This window comes from Leptonotus elevatus, chromosome 7 (genome assembly GCF_054856555.1).
Source record: "Leptonotus elevatus isolate MCC_2025b chromosome 7, RoL_Lele_1.0, whole genome shotgun sequence".
NCBI classification, from domain to species: domain Eukaryota; kingdom Metazoa; phylum Chordata; class Actinopteri; order Syngnathiformes; family Syngnathidae; genus Leptonotus; species Leptonotus elevatus.
Window position 1 is genome coordinate 5,736,723 of NC_141245.1, and position 17,377 is coordinate 5,754,099.

Genomic DNA, 17,377 nt, shown 5'->3' on the forward strand with positions numbered 1-17,377 from the left:
GCACTGACTTTTGGACACGACTAACATAGCACAGTATATGAAAAAGCAGGGAGCTGAGGCAGAAAAAACTTCATGGCCTTGTCAAGAACTTTTTGACATTGGTGAAATAGATCAACTGACAACATACAGGTTTCTGGTTGTTAAGGACATTGTCAGCGAGCAATAAAGACAAACTGGCAAAACAACCCTCCAAACTTCATAATTCCCTGACCTGGAACTAAACCTAGGCCACGGCAGTGAAAGTGCCGAATCCTAGCCACTAGACCAACAGGGATGACAAACGCTGTCTTCTGGACACGGCTAACATAGCACAGTATATGAAAAAGCAGGTATTCGAGGCAGAAAAAACTTAATGGACTTGTCTCTGTTTTTTGGGTATCGGTGATATAGCTCAACTGACAACATACAGGTTTCTGGTTGTTTAGGACAATGTCAGCGAGCAATAAAGAAAAACTGGCAAAACAACCCTCAATAATTCCGAATTCCCTGACCGGGAATCGAACCCGGGCCGCGGCAGTGAGAGTGCCGAATCCTAGCCACTAGACCATCAAGGATGACAAACACTGTCTTCTGGACACGGCTAACAAAGCACAGTATATGAAAAAGCAGGTCGCTGAGGCAGAAAAAAACTTAATGGACTTGTCTATGTTTTTTGGGTATCGGTGAAATCGCTCAACTGACAACATAAAGGTTTCTGGTTGGTAAGGACAATGTCAGCGAGCAATAAAGACAAACTGGCAAAACAACCCTCAATAATTCCAAATTCCCTGACCGGGAATCGAACCCGGGCCGCGGCAGTGAGAGTGCCGAATCCTAGCCACTAGACCATCAAGGATGACAAACACTGTCTTTTGGACACGACTAACATAGCACAGTATATGAAAAAGCAGGGAGCTGAGGCAGAAAAAACTTCATGGCCTTGTCAAGAACTTTTTGACATTGGTGAAATAGATCAACTGACAACATACAGGTTTCTGGTTGTTAAGGACATTGTCAGCGAGCAATAAAGACAAACTGGCAAAACAACCCTCCAAACTTCGTAATTCCCTGACCTGAAACTAAACCTAGGCCGCAGCAGTGAAAGTGCCGAATCCTAGCCACTAGACCAACAGGGATGACAAACGCTGTCTTCTGGACACGGCTAACATAGCACAGTATATTAAAAAGCAGGTATTCGAGGCAGAAAAAACTTAATGGACTTGTCTCTGTTTTTTGGGTATCGGTGAAATAGCTCAACTGACAACTTACAGGTGTCTGGTTGTTAAGGACAATGTCAGCGAGCAATAAAGAAAAACTGGCAAAACAACCCTCAATAATTCCGAATTCCCTGACCGGGAATCGAACCCGGGCCGCGGCAGTGAGAGTGCCGAATCCTAGCCACTAGACCATCAAGGATGACAAACACTGTCTTCTGGACACGGCTAACAAAGCACAGTATATGAAAAAGCAGGTCGCTGAGGCAGAAAAAAACTTAATGGACTTGTCTCTGTTTTTTGGGTATCGGTGAAATCGCTCAACTGACAACATAAAGGTTTCTGGTTGGTAAGGACAATGTCAGCGAGCAATAAAGACAAACTGGCAAAACAACCCTCAATAATTCCGAATTCCCTGACCGGGAATCGAACCCGGGCCGCGGCAGTGAGAGTGCCGAATCCTAGCCACTAGACCATCAAGGATGACAAACACTGTCTTCTGGACACGGCTAACAAAGCACAGTATATGAAAAAGCAGGTCGCTGAGGCAGAAAAAAACTTAATGGACTTGTCTCTGTTTTTTGGGTATCGGTGAAATCGCTCAACTGACAACATAAAGGTTTCTGGTTGGTAAGGACAATGTCAGCGAGCAATAAAGTCAAACTGGCAAAACAACTCTAAATAATTCCAAATTCCCTGACCGGGAATCGAACCCGGGCCGCGGCAGTGAGAGTGCCGAATCCTAGCCACTAGACCATCAAGGATGACAAGCACTGTCTTTTGGACACGACTAACATAGCACAGTATATGAAAAAGCAGGGAGCTGAGGCAGAAAAAACTTCATGGCCTTGTCAAGAACTTTTTGACATTGGTGAAATAGATCAACTGACAACATACAGGTTTCTGGTTGTTAAGGACATTGTCAGCGAGCAATAAAGACAAACTGGCAAAACAACCCTCCAAACTTCATAATTCCCTGACCTGGAACTAAACCTAGGCCACGGCAGTGAAAGTGCCGAATCCTAGCCACTAGACCAACAGGGATGACAAACGCTGTCTTCTGGACACGGCTAACATAGCACAGTATATAAAAAAGCAGGTATTCGAGGCAGAAAAAACTTAATGGACTTGTCTCTGTTTTTTGGGTATCGGTGATATAGCTCAACTGACAACATACAGGTTTCTGGTTGTTTAGGACAATGTCAGCGAGCAATAAAGAAAAACTGGCAAAACAACCCTCAATAATTCCGAATTCCCTGACCGGTTAATCGAACCCGGGCCGCGACAGTGAGAGTGCCGAATCCTAGCCACTAGACCATCAAGGATGACAAACACTGTCTTCTGGACACGGCTAACAAAGCACAGTATATGAAAAAGCAGGTCGCTGAGGCAGAAAAAAACTTAATGGACTTGTCTCTGTTTTTTGGGTATCGGTGAAATCGCTCAACTGACAACATAAAGGTTTCTGGTTGGTAAGGACAATGTCAGCGAGCAATAAAGACAAACTGGCAAAACAAACCTCAATAATTCCGAATTCCCTGACCGGGAATCGAACCCGGGCCGCGGCAGTGAGAGTGCCGAATCCTAGCCACTAGACCATCAAGGACGACAAACACTGTCTTTTGGACACGACTAACATAGCACAGTATATGAAAAAGCAGGGAGCTGAGGCAGAAAAAAACTTCATGGCCTTGTCAAGAACTTTTTGACATTGGTGAAATAGATCAACTGACAACATACAGGTTTCTGGTTGTTAAGGACATTGTCAGCGAGCAATAAAGACAAACTGGCAAAACAACCCTCCAAACTTCGTAATTCCCTGACCTGAAACTAAACCTAGGCCGCAGCAGTGAAAGTGCCGAATCCTAGCCACTAGACCAACAGGGATGACAAACGCTGTCTTCTGGACACGGCTAACATAGCACAGTATATTAAAAAGCAGGTATTCGAGGCAGAAAAAACTTAATGGACTTGTCTCTGTTTTTTGGGTATCGGTGAAATAGCTCAACTGACAACTTACAGGTGTCTGGTTGTTAAGGACAATGTCAGCGAGCAATAAAGAAAAACTGGCAAAACAACCCTCAATAATTCCAAATTCCCTGACCGGGAATCAAACCCGGGCCGCGGCAGTGAGAGTGCCGAATCCTAGCCACTAGACCATCAAGGATGACAAACACTGTCTTCTGGACACGGCTAACAAAGCACAGTATATGAAAAAGCAGGTCGCTGAGGCAGAAAAAAACTTAATGGACTTGTCTCTGTTTTTTGGGTATCGGTGAAATCGCTCAACTGACAACATAAAGGTTTCTGGTTGGTAAGGACAATGTCAGCGAGCAATAAAGACAAACTGGCAAAACAAACCTCAATAATTCCGAATTCCCTGACCGGGAATCGAACCCGGGCCGCGGCAGTGAGAGTGCCGAATCCTAGCCACTAGACCATCAAGGATGACAAACACTGTCTTCTGGACACGGCTAACAAAGCACAGTATATGAAAAAGCAGGTCGCTGAGGCAGAAAAAAACTTAATGGACTTGTCTCTGTTTTTTGGGTATCGGTGAAATCGCTCAACTGACAACATAAAGGTTTCTGGTTGGTAAGGACAATGTCAGCGAGCAATAAAGACAAACTGGCAAAACAACCCTAAATAATTCCGAATTCCCTGACCGGGAATCGAACCCGGGCCGCGGCAGTGAGAGTGCCGAATCCTAGCCACTAGACCATCAAGGATGACAAGCACTGACTTTTGGACACGACTAACATAGCACAGTATATGAAAAAGCAGGGAGCTGAGGCAGAAAAAACTTCATGGCCTTGTCAAGAACTTTTTGACATTGGTGAAATAGATCAACTGACAACATACAGGTTTCTGGTTGTTAAGGACATTGTCAGCGAGCAATAAAGACAAACTGGCAAAACAACCCTCCAAACTTCATAATTCCCTGACCTGGAACTAAACCTAGGCCACGGCAGTGAAAGTGCCGAATCCTAGCCACTAGACCAACAGGGATGACAAACGCTGTCTTCTGGACACGGCTAACATAGCACAGTATATGAAAAAGCAGGTATTCGAGGCAGAAAAAACTTAATGGACTTGTCTCTGTTTTTTGGGTATCGGTGATATAGCTCAACTGACAACATACAGGTTTCTGGTTGTTTAGGACAATGTCAGCGAGCAATAAAGAAAAACTGGCAAAACAACCCTCAATAATTCCAAATTCCCTGACCGGGAATCGAACCCGGGCCGCGGCAGTGAGAGTGCCGAATCCTAGCCACTAGACCATCAAGGATGACAAACACTGTCTTCTGGACACGGCTAACAAAGCACAGTATATGAAAAAGCAGGTCGCTGAGGCAGAAAAAAACTTAATGGACTTGTCTATGTTTTTTGGGTATCGGTGAAATCGCTCAACTGACAACATAAAGGTTTCTGGTTGGTAAGGACAATGTCAGCGAGCAATAAAGACAAACTGGCAAAACAACCCTCAATAATTCCAAATTCCCTGACCGGGAATCGAACCCAGGCCTCGGCAGTGAGAGTGCCGAATCCTAGCCACTAGACCATCAAGGATGACAAACACTGTCTTTTGGACATGACTAACATAGCACAGTATATGAAAAAGCAGGGAGCTGAGGCAGAAAAAACTTCATGGCCTTGTCAAGAACTTTTTGACATTGGTGAAATAGATCAACTGACAACATACAGGTTTCTGGTTGTTAAGGACATTGTCAGCGAGCAATAAAGACAAACTGGCAAAACAACCCTCAATAATTCCAAATTCCCTGACCGGGAATCAAACCCGGGCCGCAGCAGTGAGAGTGCCGAATCCTAGCCACTAGACCATCAAGGATGACAAACACTGACTTTTGGACACGACTAACATAGCACAGTATATGAAAAAGCAGGGAGCTGAGGCAGAAAAAACTTCATGGCCTTGTCAAGAACTTTTTGACATTGGTGAAATAGATCAACTGACAACATACAGGTTTCTGGTTGTTAAGGACATTGTCAGCGAGCAATAAAGACAAACTGGCAAAACAACCCTCCAAACTTCATAATTCCCTGACCTGGAACTAAAACTAGGCCACGAAAGTGAAATTGCCGAATCCTAGCCACTAGACCAACAGGGATGACAAACGCTGTCTTCTGGACACGGCTAACATAGCAGAGTATATGAAAAAGCAGGTATTTGAGGCAGAAAAAACTTAATGGACTTGTCTCTGTTTTTTGGGTATCGGTGATATAGCTCAACTGACAACATACAGGTTTCTGGTTGTTTAGGACAATGTCAGCGAGCAATAAAGAAAAACTGGCAAAACAACCCTCAATAATTCCGAATTCCCTGACCGGGAATCGAACCCCGGCCGCGGCAGTGAGAGTGCCGAATCCTAGCCACTAGACCATCAAGGATGACAAACACTGTCTTCTGGACACGGCTAACAAAGCACAGTATATGAAAAAGCAGGTCGCTGAGGCAGAAAAAAACTTAATGGACTTGTCTCTGTTTTTTGGGTATCGGTGAAATCGCTCAACTGACAACATAAAGGTTTCTGGTTGGTAAGGACAATGTCAGCGAGCAATAAAGACAAACTGGCAAAACAACCCTCAATAATTCCGAATTCCCTGACCGGGAATCGAACCCGGGCCACGGCAGTGAGAGTGCCAAATCCTAGCCACTAGACCATCAAGGACGACAAACACTGTCTTTTGGACACGACTAACATAGCACAGTATATGAAAAAGCAGGGAGCTGAGGCAGAAAAAAACTTCATGGCCTTGTCAAGAACTTTTTGACATTGGTGAAATAGATCAACTGACAACATACAGGTTTCTGGTTGTTAAGGACATTGTCAGGGAGCAATAAAGACAAACTGGCAAAACAACCCTCCAAACTTCGTAATTCCCTGACCTGAAACTAAACCTAGGCCGCAGCAGTGAAAGTGCCGAATCCTAGCCACTAGACCAACAGGGATGACAAACGCTGTCTTCTGGACACGGCTAACATAGCACAGTATATTAAAAAGCAGGTATTCGAGGCAGAAAAAACTTAATGGACTTGTCTCTGTTTTTTGGGTATCGGTGAAATAGCTCAACTGACAACTTACAGGTGTCTGGTTGTTAAGGACAATGTCAGCGAGCAATAAAGAAAAACTGGCAAAACAACCCTCAATAATACCGAATTCCCTGACCGGGAATCAAACCCGGGCCGCGGCAGTGAGAGTGCCGAATCCTAGCCACTAGACCATCAAGGATGACAAACACTGTCTTCTGGACACGGCTAACAAAGCACAGTATATGAAAAAGCAGGTCGCTGAGGCAGAAAAAAACTTAATGGACTTGTCTCTGTTTTTTGGGTATCGGTGAAATCGCTCAACTGACAACATAAAGGTTTCTGGTTGGTAAGGACAATGTCAGCGAGCAATAAAGACAAACTGGCAAAACAACCCTAAATAATTCCGAATTCCCTGACCGGGAATCGAACCCGGGCCGCGGCAGTGAGAGTGCCGAATCCTAGCCACTAGACCATCAAGGATGACAAGCACTGACTTTTGGACACGACTAACATAGCACAGTATATGAAAAAGCAGGTATTCGAGGCAGAAAAAACTTAATGGACTTGTCTCTGTTTTTTGGGTATCGGTGATATAGCTCAACTGACAACATACAGGTTTCTGGTTGTTTAGGACAATGTCAGCGAGCAATAAAGAAAAACTGGCAAAACAACCCTCAATAATTCCAAATTCCCTGACCGGGAATCGAACCCGGGCCGCGGCAGTGAGAGTGCCGAATCCTAGCCACTAGACCATCAAGGATGACAAACACTGTCTTCTGGACACGGCTAACAAAGCACAGTATATGAAAAAGCAGGGAGCTGAGGCAGAAAAAACTTCATGGCCTTGTCAAGAACTTTTTGACATTGGTGAAATAGATTAACTGACAACATACAGGTTTCTGGTTGTTAAGGACATTGTCAGCGAGCAATAAAGACAAACTGGCAAAACAACCCTCCAAACTTCATAATTCCCTGACCTGGAACTAAACCTAGGCCACGGCAGTGAAAGTGCCGAATCCTAGCCACTAGACCAACAGGGATGACAAACGCTGTCTTCTGGACACGGCTAACATAGCACAGTATATGAAAAAGCAGGTATTCGAGGCAGAAAAAACTTAATGGACTTGTCTCTGTTTTTTGGGTATCGGTGATATAGCTCAACTGACAACATACAGGTTTCTGGTTGTTTAGGACAATGTCAGCGAGCAATAAAGAAAAACTGGCAAAACAAACCTCAATAATTCCGAATTCCCTGACCGGGAATCGAACCCGGGCCGCGGCAGTGAAAGTGCCTAATCCTAGCCACTAGACCATCAAGGATGACAAACACTGTCTTCTGGACACGGCTAACAAAGCACAGTATATGAAAAAGCAGGTCGCTGAGGCAGAAAAAAACTTAATGGAGTTGTCTCTGTTTTTTGGGTATCGGTGAAATCGCTCAACTGACAACATAAAGGTTTCTGGTTGGTAAGGACAATGTCAGCGAGCAATAAAGACAAACTGGCAAAACAACCCTCAATAATTCCAAATTCCCTGACCGGGAATCGAACCCGGGCCGCGGCAGTGAGAGTGCCGAATCCTAGCCACTAGACCATCAAGGATGACAAACACTGGTTTTTTAACACGACTAACATAGCACAGTATATGAAAAAGCAGGGAGCTGAGGCAGAAAAAACTTCATGGCCTTGTCAAGAACTTTTTGACATTGGTGAAATAGATCAACTGACAACATACAGGTTTCTGGTTGTTAAGGACATTGTCAGCGAGCAATAAAGACAAACTGGCAAAACAACCCTCCAAACTTCGTAATTCCCTGACCTGAAACTAAACCTAGGCCGCAGCAGTGAAAGTGCCGAATCCTAGCCACTAGACCAACAGGGATGACAAACGCTGTCTTCTGGACACGGCTAACATAGCACAGTATATTAAAAAGCAGGTATTCGAGGCAGAAAAAACTTAATGGACTTGTCTCTGTTTTTTGGGTATCGGTGAAATAGCTCAACTGACAACTTACAGGTGTCTGGTTGTTAAGGACAATGTCAGCGAGCAATAAAGAAAAACTGGCAAAACAACCCTCAATAATTCCGAATTCCCTGACCGGGAATCGAACCCCGGCCGCGGCAGTGAGAGTGCCGAATCCTAGCCACTAGACCATCAAGGATGACAAACACTGTCTTCTGGACACGGCTAACAAAGCACAGTATATGAAAAAGCAGGTCGCTGAGGCAGAAAAAAACTTAATGGACTTGTCTCTGTTTTTTGGGTATCGGTGAAATCGCTCAACTGACAACATAAAGGTTTCTGGTTGGTAAGGACAATGTCAGCGAGCAATAAAGACAAACTGGCAAAACAACCCTCAATAATTCCAAATTCCCTGACCGGGAATCGAACCCTGGCCGCGGCAGTAAGAGTGCCGAATCCTAGCCACTAGACCATCAAGGATGACAAACACTGTCTTCTGGACACGGCTAACAAAGCACAGTATATGAAAAAGCAGGTCGCTGAGGCAGAAAAAAACTTAATGGACTTGTCTCTGTTTTTTGGGTATCGGTGAAATCGCTCAACTGACAACATAAAGGTTTCTGGTTGGTAAGGACAATGTCAGCGAGCAATAAAGACAAACTGGCAAAACAACCCTAAATAATTCCAAATTCCCTGACCGGGAATTGAACCCGGGCCGCGGCAGTGAGAGTGCCGAATCCTAGCCACTAGACCATCAAGGATGACAAACACTGTCTTTTGGACACGACTAACATAGCACAGTATATGAAAAAGCAGGGAGCTGAGGCAGAAAAAACTTCATGGCCTTGTCAAGAACTTTTTGACATTGGTGAAATAGATCAACTGACAACATACAGGTTTCTGGTTGTTAAGGACATTGTCAGCGAGCAATAAAGACAAACTGGCAAAACAACCCTTCAAACTTCATAATTCCCTGACCTGGAACTAAACCTAGGCCACGGCAGTGAAAGTGCCGAATCCTAGCCACTAGACCAACAGGGATGACAAACGCTGTCTTCTGGACACGGCTAACATAGCACAGTATATGAAAAAGCAGGTATTCGAGGCAGAAAAAACTTAATGGACTTGTCTCTGTTTTTTGGGTATCGGTGATATAGCTCAACTGACAACATACAGGTTTCTGGTTGTTTAGGACAATGTCAGCGAGCAATAAAGAAAAACTGGCAAAACAACCCTCAATAATTCCGAATTCCCTGACCGGGAATCGAACGCGGGCCGCGGCAGTGAGAGTGCCGAATCCTAGCCACTAGACCATCAAGGATGACAAACACTGTCTTCTGGACACGGCTAAGAAAGCACAGTATATGAAAAAGCAGGTATTTGAGGCAGAAAAAACTTAATGGACTTGTCTAGAACTTTTTGACATTGGTGAAATAGATCAACTGACAACATACAGGTTTCTGGTTGTTAAGGACATTGTCAGCGAGCAATAAAGACAAACTGGCAAAACAACCCTCCAAACTTCGTAATTCCCTGACCTGAAACTAAACCTAGGCCGCGGCAGTGAAAGTGCCGAATCCTAAACATTAGACCAACAGGGATGACAAACGCTGTCTTCTGGACACGGCTAAGATAGCACAGTATATGAACAAGCAGTCAGGTGGCTCAGGCAGAAAAACTTCATGGCCTTGTCTCGATCTTTTTGACATCGGTGAAATAGATCAACTGACAACATACAGGTTTCTGGTTGTTCAGGACAATGTCAGCGAGCAATAAAGACAAACTGGCAAAACAACCCTCAATAATTCCAAATTCCCTGACCGGGAATCAAACCCTGGCCGCGGCAGTGAGAGTGCCGAATCCTAGCCACTAGACCACCAAGGATGACAAAAACTGTCTTCTGGACACGGCTAACATAGCACAGTATAAGAACAAGCAACCAGGTAGCTCAGGCAGAAAAACTTCATGGCCTTGTCTCGATCTTTTTGACATCGGTGAAATAGATCAACTGACAACATACAGGTTTCTGGTTGTTAATGACAATGTCAGCAAGCAATAAAGACAAATTGGCAAAACAACCCTCAATAATTCCAAATTCCCTGACCGGGAATCGAACCCGGGCCGCGGCAGTGAAAGTGCCGAATCCTAGCCACTAGACCATCAAGGATGACAAACACTGACTTTTGGACACGACTAACATAGCACAGTATATGAAAAAGCAGGGAGCTGAGGCAGAAAAAACTTCATGGCCTTGTCAAGAACTTTTTGACATTGGTGAAATAGATCTACTGACAACATACAGGTTTCTGGTTGTTAAGGACATTGTCAGCGAGCAATAAAGACAAACTGGCAAAACAACCCTCCAAACTTCATAATTCCCTGACCTGGAACTAAACCTAGGCCACGGCAGTGAAAGTGCCAAATCCTAGCCACTAGTCCAACAGGGATGACAAACGCTGTCTTCTGGACACGGCTAACATAGCACAGTATATGAAAAAGCAGGGAGCTGACGCAGAAAAAACTTCATGGCCTTGTCAAGAACTTTTTGACATTGGTGAAATAGATCAAATGACAACATACAGGTTTCTGGTTGTTAAGGACAATGTCAGCGAGGAATAAAGACAAACTGGCAAAACAACCCTCAATAATTCCGAATTCCCTGACCGGGAATCGAACCCGGGCCGCGGCAGTGAAAGTGCCGAATCCTAGCCACTAGACCATCAAGGATGACAAACACTGTCTTCTGGACACGGCTAACAAAGCACAGTATATGAAAAAGCAGGTCGCTGAGGCAGAAAAAAACTTAATGGACTTGTCTCTGTTTTTTGGGTATCGGTGAAATCGCTCAACTGACAACATAAAGGTTTCTGGTTGGTAAGGACAATGTCAGCGAGCAATAAAGACAAACTGGCAAAACAACCCTCAATAATTCCAAATTCCCTGACCGGGAATCAAACCCGGGCCGCGGCAGTGAGAGTGCCGAATCCTAGCCACTAGACCATCAAGGATGACAAACACTGTCTTTTGGACACGACTAACATAGCACAGTATATGAAAAAGCAGGGAGCTGAGGCAGAAAAAACTTCATGGCCTTGTCAAGAACTTTTTGACATTGGTGAAATAGATCAACTGACAACATACAGGTTTCTGGTTGTTAAGGACATTGTCAGCGAGCAATAAAGACAAACTGGCAAAACAACCCTCCAAACTTCGTAATTCCCTGACCTGAAACTAAACCTAGGCCGCAGCAGTGAAAGTGCCGAATCCTAGCCACTAGACCAACAGGGATGACAAACGCTGTCTTCTGGACACGGCTAACATAGCACAGTATATGAAAAAGCAGGTATTCGAGGCAGAAAAAACTTAATGGACTTGTCTCTGTTTTTTGGGTATCGGTGATATAGCTCAACTGACAACATACAGGTTTCTGGTTGTTTAGGACAATGTCAGCGAGCAATAAAGAAAAACTGGCAAAACAACCCTCAATAATTCCAAATTCCCTGACCGGGAATCAAACCCGGGCCGCGGCAGTGAGAGTGCCGAATCCTAGCCACTAGACCATCAAGGATGACAAACACTGTCTTCTGGACACGGCTAACAAAGCACAGTATATGAAAAAGCAGGTCGCTGAGGCAGAAAAAAACTTAATGGACTTGTCTCTGTTTTTTGGGTATCGGTGAAATCGCTCAACTGACAACATAAAGGTTTCTGGTTGGTAAGGACAATGTCAGCGAGCAATAAAGACAAACTGGCAAAACAACCCTCAATAATTCCGAATTCCCTGACCGGGAATCGAACCCCGGCCGCGGCAGTGAGAGTGCCGAATCCTAGCCACTAGACCATCAAGGATGACAAGCACTGACTTTTGGACACGACTAACATAGCACAGTATATGAAAAAGCAGGGAGCTGAGGCAGAAAAAACTTCATGGCCTTGTCAAGAACTTTTTGACATTGGTGAAATAGATCAACTGACAACATACAGGTTTCTGGTTGTTAAGGACATTGTCAGCGAGCAATAAAGACAAACTGGCAAAACAACCCTCAATAATTCCAAATTCCCTGACCGGGAATCGAACCCGGGCCGCGGCAGTGAGAGTGCCGAATCCTAGCCACTAGACCATCAAGGATGACAAACACTGACTTTTGGACACGACTAACATAGCACAGTATATGAAAAAGCAGGGAGCTGAGGCAGAAAAAACTTCATGGCCTTGTCAAGAACTTTTTGACATTGGTGAAATAGATCAACTGACAACATACAGGTTTCTGGTTGTTAAGGACATTGTCAGCGAGCAATAAAGACAAACTGGCAAAACAACCCTCCAAACTTCATAATTCCCTGACCTGGAACTAAAACTAGGCCACGAAAGTGAAATTGCCGAATCCTAGCCACTAGACCAACAGGGATGACAAACGCTGTCTTCTGGACACGGCTAACATAGCAGAGTATATGAAAAAGCAGGTATTTGAGGCAGAAAAAACTTAATGGACTTGTCTCTGTTTTTTGGGTATCGGTGATATAGCTCAACTGACAACATACAGGTTTCTGGTTGTTTAGGACAATGTCAGCGAGCAATAAAGAAAAACTGGCAAAACAATCCTCAATAATTCCGAATTCCCTGACCGAGAATCGAACCCGGGCCGCGGCAGTGAGAGTGCCGGATCCTAGCCACTAGACCATCAAGGATGACAAACACTGTCTTCTGGACACGGCTAACAAAGCACAGTAAATGAAAAAGCAGGTCGCTGAGGCAGAAAAAAACTTAATGGACTTGTCTCTGTTTTTTGGGTATCGGTGAAATCGCTCAACTGACAACATAAAGGTTTCTGGTTGGTAAGGACAATGTCAGCGAGCAATAAAGACAAACTGGCAAAACAAACCTCAATAATTCCAAATTCCCTGACCGGGAATCGAACCCGGGCCGCGGCAGTGAGAGTGCCGAATCCTAGCCACTAGACCATCAAGGATGACAAACACTGTCTTTTGGACACGACTAACATAGCACAGTATATGAAAAAGCAGGGAGCTGAGGCAGAAAAAACTTCATGGCCTTGTCAAGAACTTTTTGACATTGGTGAAATAGATCAACTGACAACATACAGGTTTCTGGTTGTTAAGGACATTATCAGCGAGCAATAAAGACAAACTGGCAAAACAACCCTCAATAATTCCAAATTCCCTGACCGGGAATCGAACCCGGGCCGCGGCAGTGAGAGTGCCGAATCCTAGCCACTAGACCATCAAGGATGACAAACACTGACTTTTGGACACGACTAACATAGCACAGTATATGAAAAAGCAGGGAGCTGAGGCAGAAAAAACTTCATGGCCTTGTCAAGAACTTTTTGACATTGGTGAAATAGATCAACTGACAACATACAGGTTTCTGGTTGTTAAGGACATTGTCAGCGAGCAATAAAGACAAACTGGCAAAACAACCCTCCAAACTTCATAATTCCCTGACCTGGAACTAAAACTAGGCCACGAAAGTGAAATTGCCGAATCCTAGCCACTAGACCAACAGGGATGACAAACGCTGTCTTCTGGACACGGCTAACATAGCAGAGTATATGAAAAAGCAGGTATTTGAGGCAGAAAAAACTTAATGGACTTGTCTCTGTTTTTTGGGTATCGGTGATATAGCTCAACTGACAACATACAGGTTTCTGGTTGTTTAGGACAATGTCAGCGAGCAATAAAGAAAAACTGGCAAAACAACCCTCAATAATTCCGAATTCCCTGACCGGGAATCGAACCCCGGCCGCGGCAGTGAGAGTGCCGAATCCTAGCCACTAGACCATCAAGGATGACAAACACTGTCTTTTGGACACGACTAACATAGCACAGTATATGAAAAAGCAGGGAGCTGAGGCAGAAAAAACTTCATGGCCTTGTCAAGAACTTTTTGACATTGGTGAAATAGATCAACTGACAACATACAGGTTTCTGGTTGTTAAGGACATTGTCAGCGAGCAATAAAGACAAACTGGCAAAACAACCCTCAATAATTCCAAATTCCCTGACCGGGAATTGAACCCGGGCCGCGGCAGTGAGAGTGCCGAATCCTAGCCACTAGACCATCAAGGATGACAAACACTGACTTTTGGACACGACTAACATAGCACAGTATATGAAAAAGCAGGGAGCTGAGGCAGAAAAAACTTCATGGCCTTGTCAAGAACTTTTTGACATTGGTGAAATAGATCAACTGACAACATACAGGTTTCTGGTTGTTAAGGACATTGTCAGCGAGCAATAAAGACAAACTGGCAAAACAACCCTCCAAACTTCATAATTCCCTGACCTGGAACTAAAACTAGGCCACGAAAGTAAAATTGCCGAATCCTAGCCACTAGACCAACAGGGATGACAAACGCTGTCTTCTGGACACGGCTAACATAGCAGAGTATATGAAAAAGCAGGTATTTGAGGCAGAAAAAACTTAATGGACTTGTCTCTGTTTTTTGGGTATCGGTGATATAGCTCAACTGACAACATACAGGTTTCTGGTTGTTTAGGACAATGTCAGCGAGCAATAAAGAAAAACTGGCAAAACAACCCTCAATAATTCCGAATTCCCTGACCGGGAATCGAACCCCGGCCGCGGCAGTGAGAGTGCCGAATCCTAGCCACTAGACCATCAAGGATGACAAACACTGTCTTCTGGACACGGCTAACAAAGCACAGTATATGAAAAAGCAGGTCGCTGAGGCAGAAAAAAACTTAATGGACTTGTCTCTGTTTTTTGGGTATCGGTGAAATCGCTCAACTGACAACATAAAGGTTTCTGGTTGGTAAGGACAATGTCAGCGAGCAATAAAGACAAACTGGCAAAACAACCCTAAATAATTCCTAATTCCCTGACAGGGAATCGAACCCGGGCCGCGGCAGTGAGAGTGCCGAATCCTAGCCACTAGACCATCAAGGATGACAAGCACTGTCTTTTGGACACGACTAACATAGCACAGTATATGAAAAAGCAGGGAGCTGAGGCAGAAAAAACTTCATGGCCTTGTCAAGAACTTTTTGACATTGGTGAAATAGATCAACTGACAACATACAGGTTTCTGGTTGTTAAGGACATTGTCAGCGAGCAATAAAGACAAACTGGCAAAACAACCCTCCAAACTTCATAATTCCCTGACCTGGAACTAAACCTAGGCCACGGCAGTGAAAGTGCCGAATACTAGCCACTAGACCAACAGGGATGAAAAACGCTGTCTTCTGGACACGGCTAACATAGCACAGTATATGAAAAAGCAGGTATTCGAGGCAGAAAAAACTTAATGGACTTGTCTCTGTTTTTTGGGTATCGGTGATATAGCTCAACTGACAACATACAGGTTTCTGGTTGTTTAGGACAATGTCAGCGAGCAATAAAGAAAAACTGGCAAAACAACCCTCAATAATTCCAAATTCCCTGACCGGGAATCGAACCCGGGCCGCGACAGTGAGAGTGCCGAATCCTAGCCACTAGACCATCAAGGATGACAAACACTGTCTTCTGGACACGGCTAACAAAGCACAGTATATGAAAAAGCAGGTCGCTGAGGCAGAAAAAAACTTAATGGACTTGTCTCTGTTTTTTGGGTATCGGTGAAATCGCTCAACTGACAACATAAAGGTTTCTGGTTGGTAAGGACAATGTCAGCGAGCAATAAAGACAAACTGGCAAAACAACCCTCAATAATTCCGAATTCCCTGACCGGGAATCGAACCCGGGCCGCGGCAGTGAGAGTGCCGAATCCTAGCCACTAGACCATCAAGGACGACAAACACTGTCTTTTGGACACGACTAACATAGCACAGTATATGAAAAAGCAGGGAGCTGAGGCAGAAAAAAACTTCATGGCCTTGTCAAGAACTTTTTGACATTGGTGAAATAGATCAACTGACAACATACAGGTTTCTGGTTGTTAAGGACATTGTCAGCGAGCAATAAAGACAAACTGGCAAAACAACCCTCCAAACTTCGTAATTCCCTGACCTGAAACTAAACCTAGGCCGCAGCAGTGAAAGTGCCGAATCCTAGCCACTAGACCAACAGGGATGACAAACGCTGTCTTCTGGACACGGCTAACATAGCACAGTATATTAAAAAGCAGGTATTCGAGGCAGAAAAAACTTAATGGACTTGTCTCTGTTTTTTGGGTATCGGTGAAATAGCTCAACTGACAACTTACAGGTGTCTGGTTGTTAAGGACAATGTCAGCGAGCAATAAAGAAAAACTGGCAAAACAACCCTCAATAATTCCGAATTCCCTGACCGGGAATCAAACCCGGGCCGCGGCAGTGAGAGTGCCGAATCCTAGCCACTAGACCATCAAGGATGACAAACACTGTCTTCTGGACACGGCTAACAAAGCACAGTATATGAAAAAGCAGGTCGCTGAGGCAGAAAAAAACTTAATGGACTTGTCTCTGTTTTTTGGGTATCGGTGAAATCGCTCAACTGACAACATTAAGGTTTCTGGTTGGTAAGGACAATGTCAGCGAGCAATAAAGACAAACCTCAATAATTCCGAATTCCCTGACCGGGAATCGAACCCGGGCCGCGGCAGTGAGAGTGCCGAATCCTAGCCACTAGACCATCAAGGATGACAAACACTGTCTTCTGGACACGGCTAACAAAGCACAGTATATGAAAAAGCAGGTCGCTGAGGCAGAAAAAAACTTAATGGACTTGTCTCTGTTTTTTGGGTATCGGTGAAATCGCTCAACTGACAACATAAAGGTTTCTGGTTGGTAAGGACAATGTCAGCGAGCAATAAAGACAAACTGGCAAAACAACCCTAAATAATTCCGAATTCCCTGACCGGGAATCGAACCCAGGCCGCTGCAGTGAGAGTGCCGAATCCTAGCCACTAGACCATCAAGGATGACAAGCACTGACTTTTGGACACGACTAACATAGCACAGTATATGAAAAAGCAGGGAGCTGAGGCAGAAAAAACTTCATGGCCTTGTCAAGAACTTTTTGACATTGGTGAAATAGATCAACTGACAACATACAGGTTTCTGGTTGTTAAGGACATTGTCAGCGAGCAATAAAGACAAACTGGCAAAACAACCCTCCAAACTTCATAATTCCCTGACCTGGAACTAAACCTAGGCCACGGCAGTGAAAGTGCCGAATCCTAGCCACTAGACCAACAGGGATGACAAA

General features: G+C 44.5%; 1 protein-coding gene and 31 non-coding genes across 32 annotated transcripts in view; all 32 read right to left on the minus strand.

Annotated features, from left to right (window-relative positions):
• The window catches only part of alp3 (alkaline phosphatase 3), a 153,232-nt gene that overhangs the window by 62,765 nt on the left and 73,090 nt on the right, over nucleotides 1-17,377 (minus strand). The gene's annotated exons all lie outside the window — the stretch shown is intronic.
• trnae-cuc (transfer RNA glutamic acid (anticodon CUC)) lies at nucleotides 483-554 on the minus strand. The gene has a single exon. It is a non-coding gene; the product is annotated as a tRNA-Glu (tRNA).
• trnae-cuc (transfer RNA glutamic acid (anticodon CUC)) lies at nucleotides 764-835 on the minus strand. The gene has a single exon. It is a non-coding gene; the product is annotated as a tRNA-Glu (tRNA).
• trnae-cuc (transfer RNA glutamic acid (anticodon CUC)) lies at nucleotides 1,324-1,395 on the minus strand. The gene has a single exon. It is a non-coding gene; the product is annotated as a tRNA-Glu (tRNA).
• Nucleotides 1,605-1,676, minus strand: trnae-cuc (transfer RNA glutamic acid (anticodon CUC)). The gene has a single exon. It is a non-coding gene; the product is annotated as a tRNA-Glu (tRNA).
• Nucleotides 1,886-1,957, minus strand: trnae-cuc (transfer RNA glutamic acid (anticodon CUC)). The gene has a single exon. It is a non-coding gene; the product is annotated as a tRNA-Glu (tRNA).
• Nucleotides 2,728-2,799, minus strand: trnae-cuc (transfer RNA glutamic acid (anticodon CUC)). The gene has a single exon. It is a non-coding gene; the product is annotated as a tRNA-Glu (tRNA).
• On the minus strand, nucleotides 3,289-3,360 carry trnae-cuc (transfer RNA glutamic acid (anticodon CUC)). The gene has a single exon. It is a non-coding gene; the product is annotated as a tRNA-Glu (tRNA).
• On the minus strand, nucleotides 3,570-3,641 carry trnae-cuc (transfer RNA glutamic acid (anticodon CUC)). The gene has a single exon. It is a non-coding gene; the product is annotated as a tRNA-Glu (tRNA).
• trnae-cuc (transfer RNA glutamic acid (anticodon CUC)) lies at nucleotides 3,851-3,922 on the minus strand. The gene has a single exon. It is a non-coding gene; the product is annotated as a tRNA-Glu (tRNA).
• Nucleotides 4,411-4,482, minus strand: trnae-cuc (transfer RNA glutamic acid (anticodon CUC)). The gene has a single exon. It is a non-coding gene; the product is annotated as a tRNA-Glu (tRNA).
• On the minus strand, nucleotides 4,692-4,763 carry trnae-cuc (transfer RNA glutamic acid (anticodon CUC)). The gene has a single exon. It is a non-coding gene; the product is annotated as a tRNA-Glu (tRNA).
• Nucleotides 5,813-5,884, minus strand: trnae-cuc (transfer RNA glutamic acid (anticodon CUC)). Its single transcript has one exon. It is a non-coding gene; the product is annotated as a tRNA-Glu (tRNA).
• On the minus strand, nucleotides 6,374-6,445 carry trnae-cuc (transfer RNA glutamic acid (anticodon CUC)). The gene has a single exon. It is a non-coding gene; the product is annotated as a tRNA-Glu (tRNA).
• trnae-cuc (transfer RNA glutamic acid (anticodon CUC)) lies at nucleotides 6,655-6,726 on the minus strand. Its single transcript has one exon. It is a non-coding gene; the product is annotated as a tRNA-Glu (tRNA).
• Nucleotides 6,935-7,006, minus strand: trnae-cuc (transfer RNA glutamic acid (anticodon CUC)). Its single transcript has one exon. It is a non-coding gene; the product is annotated as a tRNA-Glu (tRNA).
• On the minus strand, nucleotides 7,495-7,566 carry trnae-uuc (transfer RNA glutamic acid (anticodon UUC)). Its single transcript has one exon. It is a non-coding gene; the product is annotated as a tRNA-Glu (tRNA).
• trnae-cuc (transfer RNA glutamic acid (anticodon CUC)) lies at nucleotides 7,776-7,847 on the minus strand. Its single transcript has one exon. It is a non-coding gene; the product is annotated as a tRNA-Glu (tRNA).
• trnae-cuc (transfer RNA glutamic acid (anticodon CUC)) lies at nucleotides 8,898-8,969 on the minus strand. Its single transcript has one exon. It is a non-coding gene; the product is annotated as a tRNA-Glu (tRNA).
• On the minus strand, nucleotides 10,304-10,375 carry trnae-uuc (transfer RNA glutamic acid (anticodon UUC)). Its single transcript has one exon. It is a non-coding gene; the product is annotated as a tRNA-Glu (tRNA).
• Nucleotides 10,864-10,935, minus strand: trnae-uuc (transfer RNA glutamic acid (anticodon UUC)). Its single transcript has one exon. It is a non-coding gene; the product is annotated as a tRNA-Glu (tRNA).
• On the minus strand, nucleotides 11,145-11,216 carry trnae-cuc (transfer RNA glutamic acid (anticodon CUC)). The gene has a single exon. It is a non-coding gene; the product is annotated as a tRNA-Glu (tRNA).
• On the minus strand, nucleotides 11,705-11,776 carry trnae-cuc (transfer RNA glutamic acid (anticodon CUC)). The gene has a single exon. It is a non-coding gene; the product is annotated as a tRNA-Glu (tRNA).
• On the minus strand, nucleotides 12,266-12,337 carry trnae-cuc (transfer RNA glutamic acid (anticodon CUC)). Its single transcript has one exon. It is a non-coding gene; the product is annotated as a tRNA-Glu (tRNA).
• Nucleotides 13,107-13,178, minus strand: trnae-cuc (transfer RNA glutamic acid (anticodon CUC)). Its single transcript has one exon. It is a non-coding gene; the product is annotated as a tRNA-Glu (tRNA).
• Nucleotides 13,387-13,458, minus strand: trnae-cuc (transfer RNA glutamic acid (anticodon CUC)). The gene has a single exon. It is a non-coding gene; the product is annotated as a tRNA-Glu (tRNA).
• trnae-cuc (transfer RNA glutamic acid (anticodon CUC)) lies at nucleotides 14,227-14,298 on the minus strand. Its single transcript has one exon. It is a non-coding gene; the product is annotated as a tRNA-Glu (tRNA).
• trnae-cuc (transfer RNA glutamic acid (anticodon CUC)) lies at nucleotides 15,068-15,139 on the minus strand. The gene has a single exon. It is a non-coding gene; the product is annotated as a tRNA-Glu (tRNA).
• Nucleotides 15,628-15,699, minus strand: trnae-cuc (transfer RNA glutamic acid (anticodon CUC)). Its single transcript has one exon. It is a non-coding gene; the product is annotated as a tRNA-Glu (tRNA).
• Nucleotides 15,909-15,980, minus strand: trnae-cuc (transfer RNA glutamic acid (anticodon CUC)). Its single transcript has one exon. It is a non-coding gene; the product is annotated as a tRNA-Glu (tRNA).
• trnae-cuc (transfer RNA glutamic acid (anticodon CUC)) lies at nucleotides 16,470-16,541 on the minus strand. Its single transcript has one exon. It is a non-coding gene; the product is annotated as a tRNA-Glu (tRNA).
• On the minus strand, nucleotides 16,738-16,809 carry trnae-cuc (transfer RNA glutamic acid (anticodon CUC)). The gene has a single exon. It is a non-coding gene; the product is annotated as a tRNA-Glu (tRNA).